This window comes from Passer domesticus, chromosome 8 (genome assembly GCF_036417665.1).
Source record: "Passer domesticus isolate bPasDom1 chromosome 8, bPasDom1.hap1, whole genome shotgun sequence".
Taxonomy (NCBI): Eukaryota; Metazoa; Chordata; class Aves; order Passeriformes; family Passeridae; genus Passer; species Passer domesticus.
In genome coordinates, this window is record NC_087481.1 from 39524809 (window position 1) to 39548416 (window position 23608).

The following is a 23608-nucleotide window of genomic DNA, read 5'->3' on the forward strand; positions in this document are numbered from 1 at the left end:
GGCAAGGGTGGCTGGTGCTCAGCACTGCCCTATTCCCATGCTTTCTGGCCTGGTGAGGCTTCTTGTGCCTGTGATGAGGCCAGTGGCCACACAGGAGCTGCAGTAGTGACTCTTTACCTCTTACCAAGGCAATCTTCTTCTGCCTGCTAAGCTGGCATCACATGTACTTTGTAGCTGTGGAGCTCTCTCTAGCCAGGCCACTGTCATGTACCATAGTGTAGCTGCATCCTTAATAGTCTCAAATACCTCTCAGCTAAAGGGTACCCTTTTACCTCCCTGTCAGCAAGTACAACCAGCCCCAGCACTCAGTCTCTGAAGCACTCTGGCTGTGTCTAGCTGCCCTCAGCCTTCTCCCAAAGGCTACAACAGCAGGAAACTGTAAAGGCTATGTAAAGATGATGGCTTGGGGCAAAATGTCCAGAAAAAGGAAGAAAAAAGTCCTCTCTCTGTCTAGCATGTTGAACTGTGTTGTGTGGTCTTTTTTTCTATGTTTTCATGTTTTCTATGTTTTCCCTTTTTTCCCCTTCATTTATTTTTAAGTGGCTTTGTTGCATACTGTGTGTACAATGTGACAAAAATTTGGAAGTTATCCCCATTCATTGTACTCCTCAGGCCTGGATGGGAGTATTGCCTCATGGGGAGTCCATATGGAATGGGGTGTAGGACTTCTTATAGCTGGTATTAGACTGACAGGGTATGCAGGAAAAGAGAGAATGTTTGCAGTCCTGATGTACAGATGCAGTAAGATCTCTTTGAAAACATTATTTTCCTTTTGCCCTTTCTTTCTCTTTATGCTCCTCTGGAGAGAAACCATGCCCCAGAGTGATAGGCCACAATGTGTGGAAAATTTCTGATCTGTGCATATGATCTTTTTGTATAAACTCACACCTTACTTGGACTCTAAACCCTGTTGAAGAGATCCCAGGGGCTGTCCAGCCAGGAACATCACAAACCGGTGCTCTCTGCTGTTTTATTCTCTTTGTAAGCAGTATTAAAGAGGCAGATAAAGGTGTGGTTGTGAGGATCTGCCCTCTGGACCTCAGCTAGAATTCTCTACTGAAGAAAGCATCACTGCATCTGTAGGTTTTGAGGTTTTGCACTGTAACAATAACCTCTGTGGGGAAAAAAAAAATATACTGCTGTGCATTGCATCCTTCTAAAAAATCTTGCAAATGTTTGAGGGTGGGTTCCAAAACAATATTTTTACTCAGTGTAGATGTCCTTGGTGTATCTGGAGGGATTTACTGATCCAGAACTTCACAAGCAGAATTTGATCAGTGTTTTTACATTTCCCAACAGACTGCATTCTGACTGCATCCACCGTGGGCTTGAGAACGAGGATGTTGCTGGTGTATGGTCACGCTAGAAGGCAGAGTGAGACAATGCTATTGCACAGCCTGGGCCAGTCCCATTGCAGTTTCTTGCTGCTGCTCAGGATGGGTTCCAGAAACAAAACTCCACAAGCTTGCATTAAATTAGGGAAGCAGGTTTCTGCGAGCATGTGGCAGGTTGCACAGCCAGGATTCTGGCATTCTAAGTGGGTTCTGGAGCCAGCAGTCTGGGAGCTTGTTGCTGCTCAGGGCTAGTGCTCGGGAAGGGTTCCAGGATGAGGTCTCAGTGGCATCCTCTTTTTTCACTGTTGATCAACAAGTTCAGAGTGTCTGTTCTCATATCTGAACTCTGTATCTTGGGTCCTTTTGCATTTTCAGTATGGGTAATGATACCAACTCCGTCCTCTCTTCTTGTCTGAAGAATCAGGTCTACAGTCCTACCTGTTGTCTGAGTGCTCCTTCCCAGCTGGAAAGCTCTGAATCTTCTGGAACAGGGTCCGTGTGGATATTTCTTTCATTGTCTTAGTAGTATCTTTACTCCCCGGGTCTGGCTTTCCCTGGTACACTGACACCAGTGTTGCATCTGAGAATAAACATTCCTTCTGAGATTTGTAACTTACTTTTTGGTGTTATTTGTTGCATGGTTGACCTAATGCAGTTTAACATTCAGTTTAACAAGGAGCTCTTAACTAGTGGGTTTCTGGGAGGTCTGTCACTCTCTTGTGATGGCTTTCATCTTGTACTATTTATAGATTAAAATTAAATTGAGATGGTTAAGCAGGGGTTTTACTCACCCTGAAATGGGGTGGTTTTATTTATTTACTACCCTTGGCATCAAGAAAACCAGACACAGAGAGAGAGAGCTTGGCTGTGTCTCCTTTTTGCACCTGCAAGGCACTGTGGGAAAGATGGCAGAGGGTTGTTGCAGGCATGTCCAGTAATAGTCTGGATAGGTTCAAGTAGTCTGGCTGAGGAAGGAACTGCTGAGGGTATTGGGCAGATCTGTCTGATTAGTGACATCCAGAAAGATGGAATCAGAATGCAGAGACTAAAGCTGCGTAATTTCTGGCACCTTCCACTGTGTGCTGGGCAACCACAGCATATTTTATGTGTCTAGGATGCCTTCAGGTAAGGAGAAGCAATTCTTTATTTGAGCACAGACTTCTTATATAATTCTGAGAAAACCATTTAAGGTAGGGCTTGTCTCACCCTGCGTTGAATATCTGGGAGTGATCTCATTCTAGGATACTTACCTAGACTGTAGTTGTTACCACCTGTAATTACACAGTAAGTTACTACTGTTAGTGTTAATGCTCTCTCCATTGTCCATAGAGGGCCTACATAGATGAAACTATAGTTTTTATGTGGCAAAAACCTGGTGAGATGAGTCCCTCTGAGCCTCAGTTTTTTATATGGAAAGTGGAAGCATTGCATAGTGAAATGACTGCATGGTTAGACAGTGAATAGCATAATGGGCTAAGAATCTGCATTGGTGAAGGGGCAGGAGAGGAGCAGAGGACATGTCTGTGGAGTAGTTTATCTGTGACCTTCTGGCATTTCTATAGGTGGAAATGAGTTTAGGTTATTCTGATAAGCCTTATGAACACTAATTTATGTTATTTTCCTCCAAAGCCATGTTTAGGTTGCTTAAACTACACCATCTCCAGCTATCTCTTGGCTTTTCCTGGACAATGATCAGACAATAAAGAGTACAGTATTTCCATCATCATTTTGGGAAACAGCATCATAGTCAGCTCAGCTGCTGGTTTGTTTAGAGGCCTCTGGACTATTTTTTCACTTTTTCAGGTTTCCTTCATAAGTTTTCACTGCCTAGATGTAGCCATTATGGGCTTCTGCTCTCTATTTTTACCAGTTCCGATGGGAAATGTTAAAAAAGTAGAATGAAACAACAATGAAAGCACTTCTTAGAGTCTCTTCCTCACTGCATTAGGAGGCCAAAGGTTATGAAAGGAGAGTTTACGCTGAAGACATTCTTTGAAAGCCCTCTGAAGCAAGTGTTCTGCTTTTTATTACTGGTTTGAATTAAGATTGATTTTCCTCAGATTCCTGGTCTCCCTCTTGGGACCAGCTCCAAAAACCCTGAGGCTCAAATGAAAATGGAAGGTGCTAATTAAAAGCACCATTTATCTCTCTTTGAAAATAAGACCCCAAGAGTATGTGGGGATTGGCGGGGGTTGCTCCTGGAAATAAGCTGCTCTCCTGCTTGATGTTGCAGGTGTTCAATGCTAACAGGACTGTTAGAGTCATATGTTAGTGCCAGATATATGTAAAATATTATCTATGAGCCCTAGCTCTGTCTGAGCTTTGGGGTCTCAAGTACATACAACCTTTGGCCAGTGTTGGTCAGGAATTACAGGGACTGTTGTGTATCCAGGAGATGAGTGCATGTAATATCCCCACGGTACCCAATGTGCAGTGTCAGAGTTGAACTGGATGCTGTTAGCCTGAACATCTTGAATTCATTTTCTAGGGCATTGGCCAAACAGGGCTGTCACACTCTAACACCTTAGGACTGAGACCATCCTCTGGCTGTCTGCCTTGTTCTCCCCTTCTATCCCCTACCCCAACAAGCCTTGGAATAAGTTATGTTGGCACACTGAGAAGAGGAGGTGGAGCAGCCAGAGACTGATAATAAGGAAATGATCCAAAACCTTCCTCTCCTTTGAACTCAACTGAGTGCAACCAAATAGTCAGTTCATTTATTCTTCTATCAAGTAGACTTGATCCAAACTGCTGATCAGGATGATGCTACTATCATGCCACAAAGAATATAGAGCTAGGGCTGTATCAACTCCTCATTGGAACAGAACTGGGAAGTCTGCTATGTAGAATCATGGAATTGTTTAGGTTGGAGATTTTCAAGGTCATTGAATCCAATCATTAACCTGGCACTGCCAAGTTCACTACTAAACCATATTCCTAAGTGCCACATCTACATGTATTTGTACTGCACAAGATGCCCAGGAAATTAATACAAATAGAAGAAGCCTTTCTTACTTTTATTTTGCTTGCTTTAATTCACATTTGAGATGCTAGGCAGTTAGTTAAAGGGACAAAGTAAGAAAAGCCCAACTGTTGCTATTTAATGAGGTATTAAAAACAGACTTTGGAAGTTTGGTGTGAAATTCCTATAGGAACCAAAAAGGCATGCCTACCTTTGTCTTCATGGATGTTCCTAGTCAGACCACAGATGTCTAGAGTTGTTTGGATGAGGTGCTTCCATCTCATGGTGATTCTCCAGGGTGTTATCCCTACCCTGCTACTTTCCGCAGTCAGATTATCCTCATAGTGCTGAGTTTAGTGCAGTCTCTTTGCTCTCATTATACATACCTCGAAAATATTTGGATCATTTTGTGCAGGCAGAACTTAAAAATTCTGTCCTTTAGGGGCTCCCAACCCATTTAAAAGAGTTCAAAATATATATGCTAAAGGGGAAATATCATCCCTGCTCTCCTATTGCCTGCTTCCTACTGTGGGTGGCTAAATGCTTCTTGGAACTGGTGATGGGATGGGAAATATCTTTATTTTATCATTGGCTGCTAATGCCACTGAACAGAAGTTCCCAATTTCTGCAGCCTAACTGAGAAAGTGCAAGAAATAAAGAGCTGGAAGCTGAATATAGTTTTTGACCTGTACAAATGACAAAAGAATAAACACTTTTCTGACAGTGACAGAGAATGGACTAAACTCTGAATCAATGAGACTGGCGGGTACAGTTTCTTTCCAGATCTGGAGGAACATACTCTCTGTTCAAAACCAAAGCAAACTGTTGCTTTGGTGACAAAACCACCCAAAACCATGATGGCTGGCTTCCCTGTCTTTCCCTGTATCTGTTGTTGGTTACTAGGAGAAAGTGGCTACAGTTTGGTTGTCATGGTGCCCCAGCAGCCAAAAGAAAATGGCATCCTTTTGCCATTGTAAGGTGAAGCTTTGCTATAGAAACTTGGCAAGCTGGTCAGAGGGGAAGTGATAAAACATCCGTGGTACCTATCAAAGGGTTAATGTCGATAGTTTCAATACAAATGACATTCTGCAAGTAAAACTCCAGTCATTTATGCCTGCTGTTGGTTTCTGGGCTATAGCAACTGCTCTGGAATGCTTGTGCCTGTGTTTTCCAGGTCTCTGTTGGCAGTTTCTGTGGTATAACCTGTAGCAGCCCCATTGCTGCCAGGTTGATGTATTCCCAGAGTAAGGAATCTGTGTTCTCTTGTCTTTTAGAAAGAGACTTTCTGTCTTATTATCAGTTTTCAAACTAGTTACATTGCTTTATACAGCTTATTTTCTCTACTAGAGAAATGGGGACAAAGTTACCATTGCTTTTGTAAAGCCTTTTCTTGGCCTGAAGTGGAAGAGGCCTTCTGACATCTTCATGGAGAGACAGACAATGGATGCAGGAAACCCACCACAGGATCACCAACTGCCCAGGTGACAGGGAAATCTGGATGCTGCCTGTATCTCATTCCAGCAGGGAGACACAGGTGACACCTTGGTAAACATTTCCTAGCAACTTGGCCTGGAGCAACACAGGAGAGCACTTGAGTGTGCTCCCCCACTGTGTGTCCCAGTGCCCTGTGCAGCATCTTCGGCTGTTGGAAACCAGATCTGGGCAGCGTGGAGCAGCCAGGGCAGGAGGAGATGGGCGCGTGTGTGGTGCCCCTGGGGCTGCCAGGCACCTCTCATTAGAATACATTTGTTCCACAGTATTACAGCCGGCTGGTTCATCTCTTAGTCTCTTTGCAAGGCTGTTGCCTACAGAAGGTAGAGGCAGGGACTTGGTCTGGGTCCAAGCTCTGGTGCAGCTCTGCCTCTCCTCTGCTCGGTCTCTCGCTGTGCGCAGAGCCGGGCCCCCTGCTGCGCCCTCGCCAGCTTTTACAGCCGCCCTGCCTGTCAGAACAAATGGTACGGCTCGGAAAATAAACTCATCTCATTTGTATGACAACGCGGCCCCTCCGGTTAGAATGCTGCACCATTGCTTTTAACAAGGCTTTAAGCTGTTCAGTTCAGAGATTGTTACAGCCCCTGGTTTATTGAAATACAAACGTTCTCCTGCTCAGTCATCCTAAGCATGTTCCCTAATGCCTAACCTAGGCTATGATACCCTCAGTGCTCTGTGCCCTGGCTAAGGATGCCCAAGCTGAATGATGTCACTCTTCTGCCTTCAGCATAGCCTAGGCCCTACATCCCATGTACTGCTCCCTACAGGGATGAAAGGAAGGATGGAAAAGACCTTTATTGCTAAATAGTGCAAGTGGCTGGGTATTTCCTCCTGTGCTGTATTGTGACTTCTTCAGCCTCTGTGCGGGGCGCTGTCTCGTTGTGGCTCTGGTTGTGTGTGTGTGTGTGTGAATGCAGGCACTTTTCATTTCTGTGTGTCTCCTATGCTGTGAGTCTGTGTTCATGAGGGTTGAGTTTGTGTGCTCCTGTTTACCTGTGTGTACCCATCTGTGTGTCCATGTCTTGTTTCTGTGTGTTTGATGTGTTGGGTTTTAAGGAAGCTTCAGCCCGTCTTTACAGAGCCAATGTTTGTGTGTATTTATGCCTCTCAGATGTGTATATGTATTCCAGTGAGCATGCTTTCATAAGCCTCCTGCTTACCAGTACTGAAGGGTGTGCAAAGGTCTCATTATGTTGCACGTTTCCCCTTGGTGTGACACATTCCTGCAGTTCACAGGCAGGTGATTGACAGCGTCTTGTTTCTTACATGCTGCTTGGAGCAGAGTGGCCCAAAAAGGAACCCTGGAGCTTTAGATGAACCTTAAGGGTGCCTTGTTAATAAGGAAGGAAAAACATTACAAGGAGATGGAAATAAACATTCAGTATATATTTGGTGGCATGCATCCTAAAGCACACCACGTTTTTTGTGATGATAAACAGAAGATCTGGTCCTCTACTGTCTAAGTAGTGGTAGATTTTCTAGGGAAAACGGTTGCAAAATCACATACACACAGAATAAGTGAAACTGTGCATTAGATAGAGATGCACACAATGCACTAGTAGATGGGTCTGTTATTCTCCCTTTTCAGCACCCTCACTGCAGAGTAACTACTTAAGGTTCCTCTGTCTTCCATACCTATTCAACTTGCGGTGGACCAAATGTGTAACTGTTTTATCTTCTCATTAACGCAAATGCTTAGGATCAAGACACCTGAATCCTTACTTTGGCACTAGCTTCCTATGTGGCCTTGACAAATTACTGTGTGTTTATGCCTCCTTCATTTGCAGGAAGGGCAACTCATAGTGGGTGACCTTACAGGGATGCCAGAGGGCTGACATTGCTCACATATTTTGAGAAACCCAGAGTAAAGTGGTACTGGCAATCACAAAATGTTAACTCTTTAGCAATACTAGCATTGCTGATAACCAAACCCGTAATATATCCTTAAGCATGTGATGGATGTCACTTAGGTGAAAGAGAATCTCTGGGGTGTTAAAAGCAAAATCCTGGCTGTTAGTAAAACATGGGGTCTAACATGGATCTAGCTGACAAGGTTTGCACTACCGACTGGACAATAGGTAGTGGATGCTGCACTCCTTGAGGAGTTGGGCTTTGTGAACCCAAGTTTCTGTCCCCAGATGTTGGGCATAGGGTCAGAGGCTCCCCCTGCATATCTTCTAATGCCTGCAAACAGGGATTTCCATGGTGGAGAGGGAGCACTAATGGAGTGCACAGCCATTTGTTAGCCAGGGGCTTGGGGGTTTGCAGAGCTGTGCACATTCCTGCTGACGAGTGCATAGACAGAGGAGTAAACAATGGCTGTCAGATTTACTGCTGCAGCAAAAACAAACCATTTGTCAGAGCAAGGATAACACAGGGATGCCAACAGCTTGAGGCCACACCTCCTTGGGATGTGACCTGGTTATACCTCTCAAACCAGGCAGGAGGCTCTACTGGGATTTAGCCTGAGTCCATTCAGAAGTGCTTCCTCCAGAGAGTAGAGAGAAGAGTGCTGAGGAGTTAGCAGGGGGTGCACAAAATATTTCTTTCTACAATATTGTGAGGTCCTAACAAATAGCAGTCCAAGTAAAAACTAGTATTAGTCTAAACACTGTGCTGTAAAGCATTTCTGTCCTATGAATTAGATGTTCCCAAATACAATGCAAAACTAGACTTTTCACTATAGACAAAAGATGGTCTCAAGGCTTTGCTGGGGATTCTACATTATTTTAAGAGAACTGCTCTCTGTATGTGGTACAGCAGCATTGATCAGAACATTTGTGGTAATTAAAAACCCCATGGCAAGTTTCATCAGGGACAGGTGACAGGTCAGTTAATTATTTTTAGGAAGCAAAATTCCCTCTTCAGTTCTGAACAAAAGATAAAAGTAATAGCAAAATTAACCTTTCCCAGAGGTGAATAGGATATTGTCATTAATATTAGTAGAATATACTTCCTTTCATATTTGGCAAAATTTTGGTAAATGATCATATCCAGAATACATTAATTACGTGTTTGGCAAAAATTAGCAAGAGTTAGCAAAGAGCTACTTAACCTGGAAAACTGAAGCTGATTTTATAACAAAAGGGGATGTAAATTTAACCTGAGAAACAGGTTTCTAATAGGAGGAATAATGCTGGAAATTAGAAACAGGTTTTCCTGGTGGAAAGTTAGATGCCAGGGTGTACAGAGATATGTCATGAACACCAGTTGTCTTCCCCTTGTATATTTGTATTACAATACTTTTGTAATATTTTCTATGTAGTTAAAGTCGCATGATACTGAAAGGTATTTGTCCCCTTAACTTTTCACTGGAGTTACTGACTCCCAGGTTGACAAATTAAAGGGATTAAGGTTTGGTGAAGGACCAGGCTTTGCCTAGAGATTCAGCATGCCAGAGTACTGCTGCAACAGTGCTCCTTTGTATAGGTCCTGGCAGATGCAAATTGAAATACATCACTTGTGTGAGCTTCATGACTGGGGTGGATTGTCCTGGAGCACAAGGAGTTTGATCTCACTCACACTCTGGATTGTGACTGGATGTACAATAATGTGGGGTACTTTGGTACTGGGAGGAGCATGATCAGAGAAAAACAGAACATAGCATAGCATAGGCTGAAAATTCTCTTAATTGTAAGAGAATTGAAAGATACCTCTTAAAATCTGAGCTTCCAAATCCCAACAAAATGAAAGTGAGAAGCAGCAAACATCCTAATGCTGAGTTGAATTGCAGTAAGGAAGATGGAGTTCAGAGTTCTAAAGATTTGTGCCTACCTATTTTTTATGACTGTAACAATTAAGATTAATTGTCTAATGTGAAGCTGCTGTTTTGTTGTATGAGAAATTTAATGACTCTCAGAGATGAAACTTGGAATTGCTGTAGCTGAAGCTGTTACAAGGGGATTAGACTTTGATAGTCTTCATGGGCTGGGCACAGGGTAAACCTGAAAGCCACTGACAAACAAGTTAGCCTGAGATCTTTTGTGCAACTGCAGAGCAAACACCACAGCACATTCCAGTCCTACACAGCAGAACTGGCTCACATTAGGCCCTTGGAAAGCTGCGCTGTGATGCATGCACCTGGTTGTCTGCCATGTTCAAGGGAGCCATGCTTACCACTGTAACACCCCTCTTCTATAGGCAACCTACCACCTCTACCAAAAACAAGAGTGAAAGAAAGCCTAAAAAGGTGAAGAAGGATTTTCATTATGAAGTTAATTAGCTTCTGAGCCAAGCTGCACCTTTTCAAGGGGAGGAATTAGAGGGATTTAATTGCTTTATCAGCCTTCTCTTTGATTTTCAGCAATCAGGCCTATTCCATTTAATTTAACTGCCACAGATGAGAAGAGAATTGATGCACTCACCTGCCTTGGAGCAGAAAGAGAGAGTGAGAAAGAAAAGTTGGAGAAATTGGCAAATATAGTGTCTGCAGATTAATGAAAACCAACAGCATTTGCTCACAATTGGAAATGATGTGCCTGCCCTGAGGTGTTTGGAGCTGTGCGTGTGCTGCTGTGCATGGTGATGTGAGACCCATGTTAATGGAGAGAACAGGGAAAAGCGGGTGGACCTGCCCTGGGGAGAGAAGGAAATATATTTGTGAGATGATCAGGGATCAATTAACGACTGGATGTGCAGGGGATAGAGAAGAATGGGGGAGGAAGTGGCCAAAGACTCCTGCTAGCAGGCAGGCAAGCAGAGGTGAATGTGCTGAGTGGGCTTGGTGTGATATCTGTTGTCATACTCTACCAGTGGGTCAGAGGGTTGGTTCATGTTACAGGTAACTGGTGTTTGTTTTACTGAGGTACAGGGGACAGGTTAGAAACTGCAACTCAGGTTTTTGGTATATATCATGCCTTTGCTGAAGTGCCTTTCCTTCTGTCAGAATCAGATTTCCTGTTGTTTCCTTCAATGTTTCTGGAAACTTTTCATGAATAAGACACAAAACCAAGATGTTGAAGAGAAAGGAGGTAAATAGATGTGGTGGGAGTAGCAGAGGATGGTCCATCAAGAAGTGATGAGGAGAAAGTGGCGTGGGAGGAGCTGAGACCTATAGAACTGTGATCCACAGGATGAGAGCTGACTTCTGCCAGCTAAGGTGTGCCTTTGCAGAGGGTCTGCTGGGCTTTAGTCACCTGTTAAACAAAACAATTCCCTGCAGCTGTCTATAGTCATAATAATAGTATGGGAAAGATGTGTGGTTCTCAAACCCTTCCTTTTCAAATTGAGGACTCCTGGAGGTATCTAGAAATAACCCTTCAAAAACAGACTCAAGTAATTTATTTTTTTAAGCCATGACCCAAAATTGTAACATGACTGTACTGGAAAGTCTGATTTTCAGTGTCAGAGTACTTGGACTCCTCAATGCATTGCTTTGGGAGTATATGAGGTAATTACTTCACCCTTGCTTGGCCCTATTTAAGGGCAACTCTTCCCTCACTTAAAGAATGTTGGGCCAAAGTCTTGATTGGAAAACTTTGTGTCCTTTTGGTCTGTGTAGGAGAGGTGAGACTTCTTCCTGGTTCTCTGGCCAAGTCTTCATTTGAGAGAAGATGGTAAGAGTGGGTGAATGAAAAGCATTCAGGAAGATGGCACTTCCTTTTTATGTGTCCTCTCAAAAAAAGATAATTAAGGGAATGGATTGGTTTTAGAAGAGCGTTCCCAACCAGAGAAGAATGTTTAACTGAAAAGAGAAACGTATCTCTGAAATGTCAGTTTCACTGATATTTTGTTTCACAGTTTTTGACAGAAAGCTGTTGGTAGAATTGTCACCTTCCATTTCACTTCTTCAAAAGGAAAAGGTGTTTTTCACTTTGAAGTTACTTTTTTTTCCAAAAAGATGTGTGATTCTGTAATGTTCATAGGGGTTTTAAATCAGAAAATTATTTTTTAAATTTTGTTTTATTGAAATAAAACATTTTGATTGACCCAAATTTGTTTTTGCCAGGAAATGTATTCTATTATGGATTTCATTCTGTGTGGATTATTTCCAGTCCCATGCTAAACAAATTTCAAAATTGGAAATTTTTTAGAAAATGAGAATTTTCAATTTCTCTATAGTTACCAAAACTGTGACCTTCTTATCCTCTGGGATTCTGTGTCTGTTTTCTGATTCAGGACCACATATTGAATTTAACACATATCTTATTAAATAGTACTTCTCCAATTGTTTAGACTTTGTATTATCTTTAGTGCAACCTGATTATGAGAATGTTCTCTGATTATTTGTTGAAGTTCACATTAAATTTTGATCTGATTAGCTACATTATGTTAGATCCTACTGGAACTCCACGGTGTTTTGCCAGGCAAAAGAGCAGAAGTGAAGAAAAGGAAGGGTTGAGTGACTTGGCCAGGGCTTTGCAACAGTGGGGAGAGTGGACTTGGAAACACTGCCCGTGTGTGTGGACCTGTTGGGAATTGCTAAAAGCTGATAGCCTGGGTTGTGTCTCTGTCAGCCCATTGGTGGTCAGTCTAGAGTAGAAGCAGGAGTATTTAGAAGCTGTCATTGCCCTCACAAATCAGTCTAGAGGTCTTGAGAGATGGAGGTGGTTCTATTCTGGAATTTAACACCTTTAGGTGTAGTTTTAAGAAGCAGCAGCTTTGTGGGCTGTAATTAAGACTCTGGAAGAGAGATTTTTTTCTGGTGATTCTCTCTGCTCACCCACAGCAGGTTAAATGAAGGGGTTAATAAGGTATTATTTCCCCACAAAAGCCCTGACGGTGCATTTCCTCGCAGCTTGCCTGCCAGGCTTGGCCTAGCTCTGTGGATCAAAGGCTGGTTATCGCTAATATTGAGCTGTTGTAACCTCTGTCCCCTTTGATTAAAGTGGCGCTGCTGTGAATTTCTCAGTTAATCACACCTTGGCTCACAGGGTCAGCTTGCAACTTGGCAAGTTCAGAAAACTACAGCGGAGGAGAGAAAGGTAAAATGTATTATGCAAATGCAATTATGATTGAGTCTGACTCCATCCGGCCAAGGCCTTGTACTGCTGGAGAGGCTGGAGGGAGAAGAATCAATATCCCATCCTTCAACAAGATCCTCTTGGCAAGGAAAAGGGAATGGAACAGGAGACTCTCCTTTTTTCTCCCTAGAACTTCCCACACTACTGAGGAGAGCAGCGTTTTGAGGACCCTTAAGCCATCAGTGTGTTCAGAGGAGAATGTGACCTCCCAGACATTTTCCATCCCTAAGAGCTGTGATTTACAGTTTGTCCTTGGACTACATTGAAATGGGAGCTCTGCCAATGGTTTCAGGACCACTAACTCTGCTTTCCACTCCACATCACTTCCCAGAGCCTCAGGATGAGAGGAATCAGCAGGCATCATGGCAATGTGGCTCCAATTTCAAAGCACACAGTAAGATAGGTGTATAAGTCACCAGGTGTATGTGCAGGGCAAAAGATGAAGATTTGAGCCCCAGGAAGGCCGTATTGTGGAACGTGAAATTCAACACAGTTGGTAGTGAATTAAGATAGTGAACACTTCAGCCTAACCTTGTTTTGAGGATCCTGAGGGATAGGACTGCTGAATAGAAAGAAGAGATCATAAGAGTTGAGCCTTTTTATGAAAATCACTCTTTCCTGTTCTATGTTTTGATTTTCTTACCTGCAACCTAGAATGTGATGGATTGCCTTGCCAGATGGAGGTGGATATGGGAGTTCCTCAGCACTCAGGATATGGGTTATTTTTTATATAGAAAGGTGCCTTATTCTTAGTAGCATTTCAGTGGTCTGGAGAATCAGCCTGTCAAGAACTGGGCTATCTGCAGGCATGTGGTAAAGCCATATGTACATGCAGAGATTTTAATGATGTAGAAACACCAGGATGACATATCAGTTTTGCAACCACAACAGAAAAGCTTCACTGAGCTCTGTACTTTCCTAGCGAGTCCAAGTGAAACAAATGATGGCTATAACTCCATTTTTGCTATTATTATTGCAACTTCTGCCAACCATCTATTTATCAGGGTTTAAGTCCTTCTTTGCACAATTGCTCCATGAGAGGTGTGCAGCCTAGGAAAGGTCCAAGGTGTGGTGGAGTGATGGGGCCGTGGTTATGGACAGTTCAGTAACATATTCAGGAGCAGAATCGTGTGCCCAGAGCTACAGCGCTTGTGTCACAAAACTCACACTTCTGGTGGCCCTGGCTGACTTGGGCATTGATTCTCAGATTCCGCAGGTTTGCTGTTTTCACTGACCTGGCAGCATCTTTCCTTATCAGTACACAATCTGTTGGGATGCCAAATTAATCTGCTAAATCATCACATTCCTACCTTTCTTCCTACTCCTAAGGAAAGAGGTGTTTTCCTGTCACTGCTGAAACCTGTTGTGCTCCCTGGCTGTGATAGTGAGAAGAGGGAGGGAGAAGAATGAGATGTTTCTAGGGAGACTGGCGTTCAGGAGTGCTGGTTAAGGTGTCACAGAGGGTTGTTTCAGCTCCAGCTGTGCTGCAGAGCTGAGCTGCTGAGCTGAGCTGAGGGGAGCAGGCACACAGGGGTCTCTGCTGCTGCAGGCAGCTCTGAGCAGAGCGCCGAGCACAGGGTGGAGAAGGCTGGAGGAAGAATGAGCACGGCAGGGCATTCTTGATCAGACCCACTAATTAACTGCTTTCTCTTCTTTTATTTACTCCGGTCTTTCTATTTTTGCATGATTTCTTTCCTTATTCAAGTGAGACAGCAAGTAACTTTTTAAAATGTAAATTCAGAAGTGCTGGAACTGAGTTCCTGCTGGGGAGAAAGCTCTGGAACTCTGCTCCTGATGGCTTTTGGGAACATTTTCATTGTTTCTTGCTTCCTTCCAAAAGCAGGTACTATTCTGCTCAGTTGGGACATGTGGTTCTTAATATGCTATTAAACCTCACAAGCATGGGAACAGAACCACAATGCCTGCTGCTGCTTCAAAGACCCCAAAGCTTGAATTTTAGTAGGTAGCACGTACAGGCATCTTCACATTGTGAGCTTTTCCTCACTTTATGTATATCTTTCTCTTGTGTGCTTCTCAATCCCTTTGCACTTTTTTGTTGCGCTGGATTCCTAATGTATGATTATTCTGGTTTTTAGAGATGTCAAAGATATGATCTAGCTGGCTCAAAGGTGTGACACAGTCCTAAGAGGATTTTAATTAAAAATTGTCATTAATAATAATGCTAAATTACAGCTTTTATGTAAAAGTGCTTTGGAAAGGTAACAGCAGTGGCACTGCTGTCTCCATTGCATGGTTAATGTGTCTGGGAGAAACAATTCATCCAAGGTCATGGGTGAGGTTTGTACTAGAGTCAGGAGGTGATTAAGTGTTCCTGGTAGTCAATCTGTTCTATCATATGCTTCCTTCCTACAGAAAGTTTGCTTTCCTCCAGCTTTTGTTTTCCTGTGTACTGAATGTCCCTCTGACTTTTGTTCAAGACTCCAAGAGAAGAAACTGGCATTGTGCTGTGAGCCAAGGATTAGCAGACTTTGTTCAGGCCCAAAATGAGTGATTCAGTCTATGCACTTGCAGGTTCACTGTCCAGGAGATAGTCCTGAAACACACAGCCAGTGAGATTGCTCCTCAGGACTCAGGCTTCAGTAGGGCTCTGTAGAACAGGAGCTGCACCTTGAACTTTCTCTGTAACTAATGCAACTCTGAAAGAAAGGGTGTGATGGGCCAAAGCCAAAACTCTTAAATCTCTGCTTCTCACCCCACACACATTATGTTTCACCTGGCAAGAGGGAGGACCTTCAGCCCAGATGGACCTTTCAGTCCTTTATGTGGTTTCCTTTGCAAATCTGGATCATCTGTAAATGTGATCAGTAAAGGAGCTCAATGAAATTAGGCTCCCAGGTCCTTTGGAAATTCAGTGGAAGCTGGGTATCTCTAACTATTCACTTAGTTAAACAAATCTCTGGCAGGGACATAAAATGGGCACATCAGAGTAGGCTTTTTTGAAAGACTTAATGCCATATTTCTGTAGTCATTAGTACCTGATCTCTAATGGGATTCATTCACCTGTGGGTGCAGGTGGAACTCCTGTTCAGTGTGATGGAGCACTTGGTATTTTTTCTAGGTATGCAATGTTTTTAAGCTTTACAGGGCACGCAGGAGAGTTCTGCCTGGGCAAACAGAAGTCATGGTGTGATGGGTCTGTGACTCAGGTCATTACAGAGTCTTTTGAAGAGATATTTATATGGATAGTTTTTTCCATAAAATACAGCATTTCTGAAGCTGCTCTGATATAGTCCAGTTTCCCCTTGCAATTGCCCAGTATACCAAAGTTACACAGGAGGTAAATGCTAATCCCTTTCGTTTAGAGGTCTGACATAAAAGCTTATTCCTTACTTATTTAATTTTATTTTTTCAGTGGTGCCTATCACTTTAATGTCTTGCTTTCTTTCTCTGCACATTTCCTTTCCTCCTGCTTCCTCTTGCCCTTCTTTTCCTTCCTTTCTTCCCCTCAGCCCTCTACTTCTCTGCCTCTTGATTAAAATGTTGACTTTAACTTGGAATTAACCTGATTAATGTAATTGAAAGTAAAAGTCCGCTGCTCAGCACTTTGGGTGATGAGTGGAGATGGATTGAGAAAGAAAGCTTTCAGATTGAATACACTTCTCTCCTCTGGCTGTTAATTGCACCGTTTACTGGTACCTGACTCACTGACCGTCAGTGTTTAGTCCAGTTAATGATGATACACAGTCCATACTTTCCAGAGATAATTAAAAAACATTCCAGCAGACACTGCTGCAGAGAGCTTTTCTATCTGTCGCAGTCAGCAGGCCCCAGGGGTTAGGGGGTCTAGTGTGTAAAGACAGAGAGTTCTCTGGGCAAAGTTGAGCTGGCCTGGTTTATGCAGGCATTTTGAGGAGTATCACAGAATGATTTGGGCTGGAAGGGGCCTTAAAGATCACCTGGTTTCGCCCCTGTGTTGTTGGCAGTGTTGGCTTCCACATACGTGGAAGGTGGATTGTCCAGCTGTGTCTGCATGCCAGTCTCCCTAGCTGCTGACAGAGGGGCTGCTGAGGCTGCAGCCCTGCTCCCGTTGCTCATACAGACCATCACACTGGCCAGGAATTTCCAGATCCCCAGTAGCTGATCCACCTGGTCTGGAGAGCTGTTCCCAGTGGCTCATGGCTGTGGGTTTCACAGCTGGAGACCAGAGCTGATGGAGCAGCATGGTAACTGCCTCACACGTTGGCTTTAGTGGGTCTGTCTGTTGACTCTGCGATGTGGTGTGCGGGTGAGCATGGAGGCTCTCTGGAGCTGGGAGTCTCTTTTTGTACTTCTAAAGCACTTTTCCAAAGAAATAAGATTTTCCAAAGAAATAAGTAGAGTGCTCTCCCCACAGTCATTTGAGATCCTATAAGGGATAAAAATTCAGTGAGAATTAGACATGTAAATGCTTTGTGCATCAGGATCTTGTGGCATATTTTTACCTCTGCAAAATAGGAATGCTCAGACTTAGAGGTGGGGCACTCTCACACTATTCTGGACAGTGAAAATGCCTTGGCTAACGTATTCTGGAGACTCACATACACTAAAGTGATAGTAGAAAAAAAATTTCTTCAAATATGAGAATCCATTAGGAAGCAGACTGGCAAGGGGTGTGGTGAAAATTCTCATATTGCTGAAAGAAGTATTCAGGCAAAACAGGCAATCTGTAACAATGTCAGAATTGGTTAATATATTTGTTAATGATTTGAAAAAGTAATAAACATGTAACAAGAATTTGTAGGTGTGACAAAGTTTGGCACGCTGATCAAGATCAGGAAAGATTATACAGATCATGTGAGGGACTGACAGCAGTGGACAAGTAGGTAACAGAAAAAATAAATTTGCATGCAGAAGGAATCCTGAAATAATCTACTTTGACCTGAGAAAGACACATAGTGTACAGTTTACATTAAGAGAGTAAGAACTCACTATTTTAGTTGATACTTTCAGTTGCTAATCACAGTAAATTAAAACAGTGGAGTATATTTTTCATCTGAATTTGTGTTCTATCTTCTAAACCACAGGTTTTTTGTTAGGCTTTTTTTCTGCTAGACTAAAAAAAAGCCCTTTTATACATTGTTGTTTCTCTGTTCAGATACTTATGTGTTAGATTCAGTGCAAGATTATGCACACCCAAAGCTATGATTTACATTTCTTGTATGCTTTATGCTGTCAACTCAGGAAAAAAAAGCTAGGTGTCACTGTGACCAGCTCAACAAACATAAGTATTCAGCATGTCCTCATCCACCCTCTCTTGTCCTGCTGCCATTTCCCTTTACACATGGGCTATGTTCAGTGACCTGACTACGAGCAGTGTTGAAGCTCTGGGGAAGAAGATGAGATTTTAATGAGAGGAGTGGGGTTAGTGTTTGTGTTACAATAGTAATGAAAGTCTCTCGTGAGATCAGAGCCCCTGTCATGATAGGATTTGTCTCTTGTTTAAAAAAAAAAGGCAAGCAGATAATAATTTGGCTTTGTAATCCAACTGATCTGAAATTTGGGAAGACTGTATCCTCACACATAGGAAATAAAGTATTTAGATTTTGAACCACAGAGGAGAGCAAAATAAGAGCTGTAACCCTCACCTCTTGCTTGTTAGTCCAGCACCAGTATTGCAAGATCCTTCTGCGTCTTGGGCAACATTTATATTGGTATTTGGAAAGAATAAAGATGGTACTTTTCTATACTGTCTCCTGTTTCCAAAAGATGGTAAGTATGTAGGTAGTCATGGTATATTTTTATACAGTGAAATGAGTAATAATAATGGTTATAGTAAATGTTAGGGGCTACAAAGCTCCTCTTCTCTGATCAGGTGACTCCTCTAGGGGATTTTCAAGTATTTAAACCTGGCCCGTTCCAGACAGTGTCAGTCAGACATCAGTCTGGATATCTAGCCAAAGCATCCAAAAATACAGAGTCCTACTTCTCCATCTAAAGGTGTGTGTTATCTGGGGTTTTGTTGTGGGTTTTTTTTCTGTTTGGTTGGGGTTTTGTTTTTTTTTTGGTAGAAACTTTGAAAAAATCTCTGGAAAATCCCAACTTATAAGAAAAAGACAAAATATCAGAGAATAAATGAAGAGCTGTATCATGGCTCTGTTCCACAGCCTTTACCTTCTTTAATTTTACTTCCATTCCTATATCTGCTTTAGCACTTGTTTTGTGATATTTTCTATGGTTATCCCATCTTTGGTGCATTACTCTCTGCTCTGCATGACAGCTGCTTGCACTCTTCCCACATTTATCTTTGTCCATAGCCCCACATTGTTCTTTATCAGATTTACCCTTAAGGCCATCCCATGGAGTATAAGGAGCACTTTTGTCTCCATTAAGCAACAGAAAAAATAAGACTCAGAAGAGCAAAGGGGCTTGGGTAGGAGTGAGTGTTCTCTTGGTTTGACCAGCCCCTAAGACCAGGGATACTTAATCACTTAGGAGCTGGATAACTTTCCTCTAGATTTTTAGTGGGATTTTCTTCACTGAACATTTTTCCATCATACTAAGAATGTTAAGGTGAAAAGAGGGATCATTTCCTCACAGTGGCTGGTTCCTGCTCCTGACTGACCTGTGCCTCTGGAAATGGGACACAGAAGCCCCTGAGGGCATAACTAGTGTCCTTGAGACCTGGCCACTGGGTGAGTTTCCAAAGGACATTGACCTGTCACAGTGGAGAGTAGTCCTTGGGCTTGATGCTGCAGTGAGTTTTTGGTGGTGCCTGAACATGGCTAGTGGTGAGGATTGCTGAGGCAGAGCACAGAAAGAGGATGCTGCCATGGGACCAATTGTGCTGGCACCTGTGAGGAGGCCAGGCTGGCTGTTGTTTGCTATTCCCTGCACACACGCAGGGAGCCTTGTGCACTAAGTGACATCAAGGCTCATTATTTTCATCAGATGCCACATTTGTAACCTGTTACCAAGTAAATTGTGATAAAATAGACTGGAGCAGCCCAGAGTCTGACACTGTGCTGAGATGGTTGCTGTGTGCACAGCAGGCAGGTACAGAGCTTTACAGGACTGCTGGCTTCAGCATCCTAAAGGAGCAGGGAGCTCTCATGGATAGCAGAGAGTTCAGGTCAAAATCAGCTTATGATGCATCTTTTTTGAAGACACTGTGTGCTTGGATGAGGGTGAACTATGTCTTTCCAGTGTTTCTAGGAGGTATGTCTTTTATCTCCCTCCTGCTGCTTGCAGTGGGGAGCTGAGACAAGGGAAAAAGTGATTCACCCAGTGTCACATCGTAAATCTATGCTTCATATTGTAGTTCTTGCCCCAGTGCTTGGAGACAAGAATGGGTTCCTCACATGTTTCAATCCAAATGGAAGGGTCAACAGCAATGTATCTGCAGTTTTCACATTCTCTTTCCCCCAAGCTGGAATCCAGATGATGTGTGTGACTTGCAGTGACATCTGAAGGCACAGGAGAAAACCCAACTTATTGCTGGAGTTTAGCTTTCTGTCTTTAGAGATTCTTAAAATCTGCCCAGGATGTTCAGGTTTTTGAAGACAAACTCTGTGTGTTTCTGTTCTAGGAGATCCCAATTGTTTCTGTTACTTTGTCCTCCCAAACCTCTGTCTGCTCTGCAAACAGAGACAAATATATTTGCCCTACAACATACTGTCAAGCATATTAAGTAATATCTTCAGTTTGTGTGGGGAGAAACTGAGGCAAATGGGAAGCTAATAAATGTCTGCAAGGACTCTTCTGTGCTGTTGAGAGTTAGAAAGCTAGGAGCAGGAGCCTCCCCAGAGCTCCCCCCACTCTGCAAGATTTCTAGTCTTTTTCTGGCATACACAGAACATGCTGTGGTTTTAAGGAACAAATTGAGCCTTTAGTGGAGATCAAATCCTCCAGTGCTGTGCATATACAGAACTGAACTAACACACTTTATTTGGCTTCTAAATAAATATATTTTTACAGGACTAATAGATGCTGAATAGCAAATACTAAAATGCTTCACATGTGAACAGTATGTGTTACTTTTGCTGCTGCAGTGGAACAAGCTGGAGGTAGTCATAATGATAGCTCTAAATACAGAGTTTCTTGGGAATCAAAAGTATTCTGTGATCTGTAATACTTTGAGAAGTTTGGCTAAACAAGTATGAAGCAATTTTAATATCAATGTGAATGTTTCACTTTGGCAAAATTAAGATGATATTAATTTTAGAGCCCTTCTGCGTTCTGGTGTTTTACAAATAGAAGAAAATGTTAAAGTGAAAATGTTTTTAATAGAATTACAAACAAACTGGTAATATTTGCTTCCAGGTTAGTTCAAAATACTGTTGGCATAGCTAAATTATGAAATAATTGATTGATATGAAAGGTATATTGAGGGGTGGAGGGGGAGTGCATGAACATTTTTTCTAACTTTAGCTTTGTGCATCTGGACTGTGGTTACCAGCTAACTAGGTCTTTACTGCAGCACTTCTTTAATGCTTACTGATCCTTTATAAATATAATAGAAGGCGTGCTCTACTCTCTGCCCCAAAGGTCTTACAATTTAAATTGGCAGTTCAGAAGAATTATCTCCCTATTTCAGGAACTGGAGCATAGCAAGATCAGTGATTTGCTCAAGGTGACATGGAATGTACAAAAACCAGCACCAGCTCATTCCACTGTCCTGTTGAGATCCATCCTCCAAGTTACCCTCACTTTGGGAGCACTCTGACCCCTGAGCTGCCTGGCTTTACTGCCCTGAGGCTTGAGGTGTGGACATGGCCAGTGGCTGGGGTGGCAGTGGCCGGCCAGCCCTGCTGCAGCTGTCACTGCTCTTTGCTGGCAGTTGCTGTAATCCATGGTACCTGCTTCTATGGTGCTAATTAATCTCTTTTAATTAATGAAATCCTTCTACTTCATGTTCCTCCCCTTCTTTTCCTCTTTGCCTCTCTCCAGCTTCCACAGCTGAAACCTCCAGTCCTCCTTGAGCAGGGACTGATAAAATCTCTAGCCTTTAAACATCTCTGTGTACTCATCTGTGGCAGTGCTGGTGGCTCCATCTGCTTTCCTCTTTTGGTGCAGAAGCAGCTTAATCTTCATGGCCTGTTATCTTTGAAGCACACTTGATTTCTCAAAAGAAAAACAGCTAAGCATTTCAGCACCCGCTGCTTTCCTTCATAGGCTGCTACATGTCATTGCTGTTTAATCACGGCCTGAGTTTGCAAACACTGTGCATGTATAAAGTACTCCTTTGAACAGACATATGGGCTTGATTTGGACAACACATCCAGATAATACTGCTTGCCTGCATCTTTGCACTCCAGGACTGCTTATTTTCTTTCATTTCATCCCTTAAGTCCTATTCGTAACCTTTCATCTCTTCTCAGGACACAGATTCTAATTCTGTGAAACTTGTAATTCCATGTCAGGTAAATCCACAAGCAGAAAACTGGCTTGGGAACTGCAGGACTGGGTGTATCCAGCCTATCCACCAAGTTACCACTTCTGGTATTCCTGAAAAAGCAAGGACCAGAGGACACTGAATAAGCAATAACACACAACAAAATATCGTTCTCATTCTGAAGGACATTCAGTTCATCTTGGGACACAGACCACATTTCTGGCCTCACAGGCACATGTCACTGCTTGGCTGAAAAGTGATAGAAAATTCTAGGGAGCAGAGCCATCAGCATTACAAAAGAAAGTTTCCATACTTCTGCACATTCTACTGCTAATCACAACACAATCTTCCCCTCTGTAAACCTGCCAGATAGTTCCCTGTTACATTTTTTTCATCAGTTCTTTACCTCTCTCGAGATCTAAGTTTACAGTGCCTTTCCTCCAGCTCAAGTAGCCATTTACATACAAAAGTGATCAGCTGTGGGAAGAACAGTCTAGCGAATCAAATAATAAGTGACATTAAATGGCATCTAAATGACATTACTTCGATTCTCTGCTGAGTGAGCCATGAGTTGTAGTGTGACCATGCACGCAATAATTAATTCCTGTGCCTCAGGTCCCCAGCTGTAAAATGGGCAAGGTTCCGAGTTCCTGGGAAGTCCTGTATTAGTCTGGAGTCAAAGTAAGCAGAGCCTGAGAAAGGACTCAGCCAGAACTGAGAAACCATGGTGGTGGGATACATTCAAACATGTCCTTAGAAAGCTGCTAGAAAGGCAGTTACTGTGAGGGAAAAGAATTATATTGTGTCTTGTTTATATGACAGAGCAATGCTTTTATATGATACAAGGATTGCATAGGAACCCTCTAGTCATGTTAACTTTTGCTTTTTTTCTGTTCATCCCCATCCTTTTATGTCAGAACATACAAACAATTCAGTGAAAGGTAGAATTGACTCATTAGCACAGTGGAGGTCCAGCCCCACAAAGCAATATAGGGAGATATAGTGAAATCAGAAAAACTTCCATGGCTCATATAAAATTTAATAGTTTAGTCAGAGAGAGAGAGAGAAGAGACAAAAAGCATGTTTAAAGAGTGATCATTGGAAATATGGAAATAGGACTGTAAAAAACCCAAACAAAACCAAGTAAAAAATTCTATCTTGCTGAATGCATCAACTCACAATCTGACTCTCACTCTCCTCATGGACTTACAGACGTAAATCCAGAATTATTCTGTTAAAGTAAACAAGAATAAAAGAATTTTCAGTGTATGTTTTCCATGTACTTGAACAAAATCAAGTCACTCCTGTAGCATCAAGTCACTATTACACCAGAAACTGTAAATACACTATGAAAGGCATATAATTTTTACAGTAAAGGACTAGATTATTTTTCCTGGTTGGACTGATGTATATCACAGATGATTTTTCCAGGTCAGGGTGAACCCTGAGAGGCTGAATAAAGCCTGATCAAGATGCAGAATTACCTGGAAAAGGAAGGGAGTAACAGGGAGACCACAGAGACCTGGTA

General features: G+C 42.6%; 3 long non-coding RNA genes across 10 annotated transcripts in view; 2 read left to right on the plus strand and 1 right to left on the minus strand.

Annotated features, from left to right (window-relative positions):
* The window catches only part of LOC135306517 (uncharacterized), a 207583-nt gene that overhangs the window by 59183 nt on the left and 124792 nt on the right, over positions 1–23608 (plus strand). The gene's annotated exons all lie outside the window — the stretch shown is intronic.
* LOC135306523 (uncharacterized) overlaps positions 1–23608 on the plus strand; it is a 47963-nt gene that overhangs the window by 23587 nt on the left and 768 nt on the right. Inside the window, exon 2 of the long non-coding RNA XR_010367328.1 lies at positions 23512–23605. This is a non-coding gene — a long non-coding RNA (uncharacterized LOC135306523). The remainder of the gene's footprint in view (positions 1–23511; positions 23606–23608) is intronic.
* On the minus strand, positions 1145–14165 carry LOC135306520 (uncharacterized). The gene is made up of 3 exons (XR_010367325.1): positions 14060–14165; positions 1773–1914; positions 1145–1362 (listed from the first exon to the last, which is right to left on the minus strand). It is a non-coding gene; the product is annotated as an uncharacterized LOC135306520 (long non-coding RNA).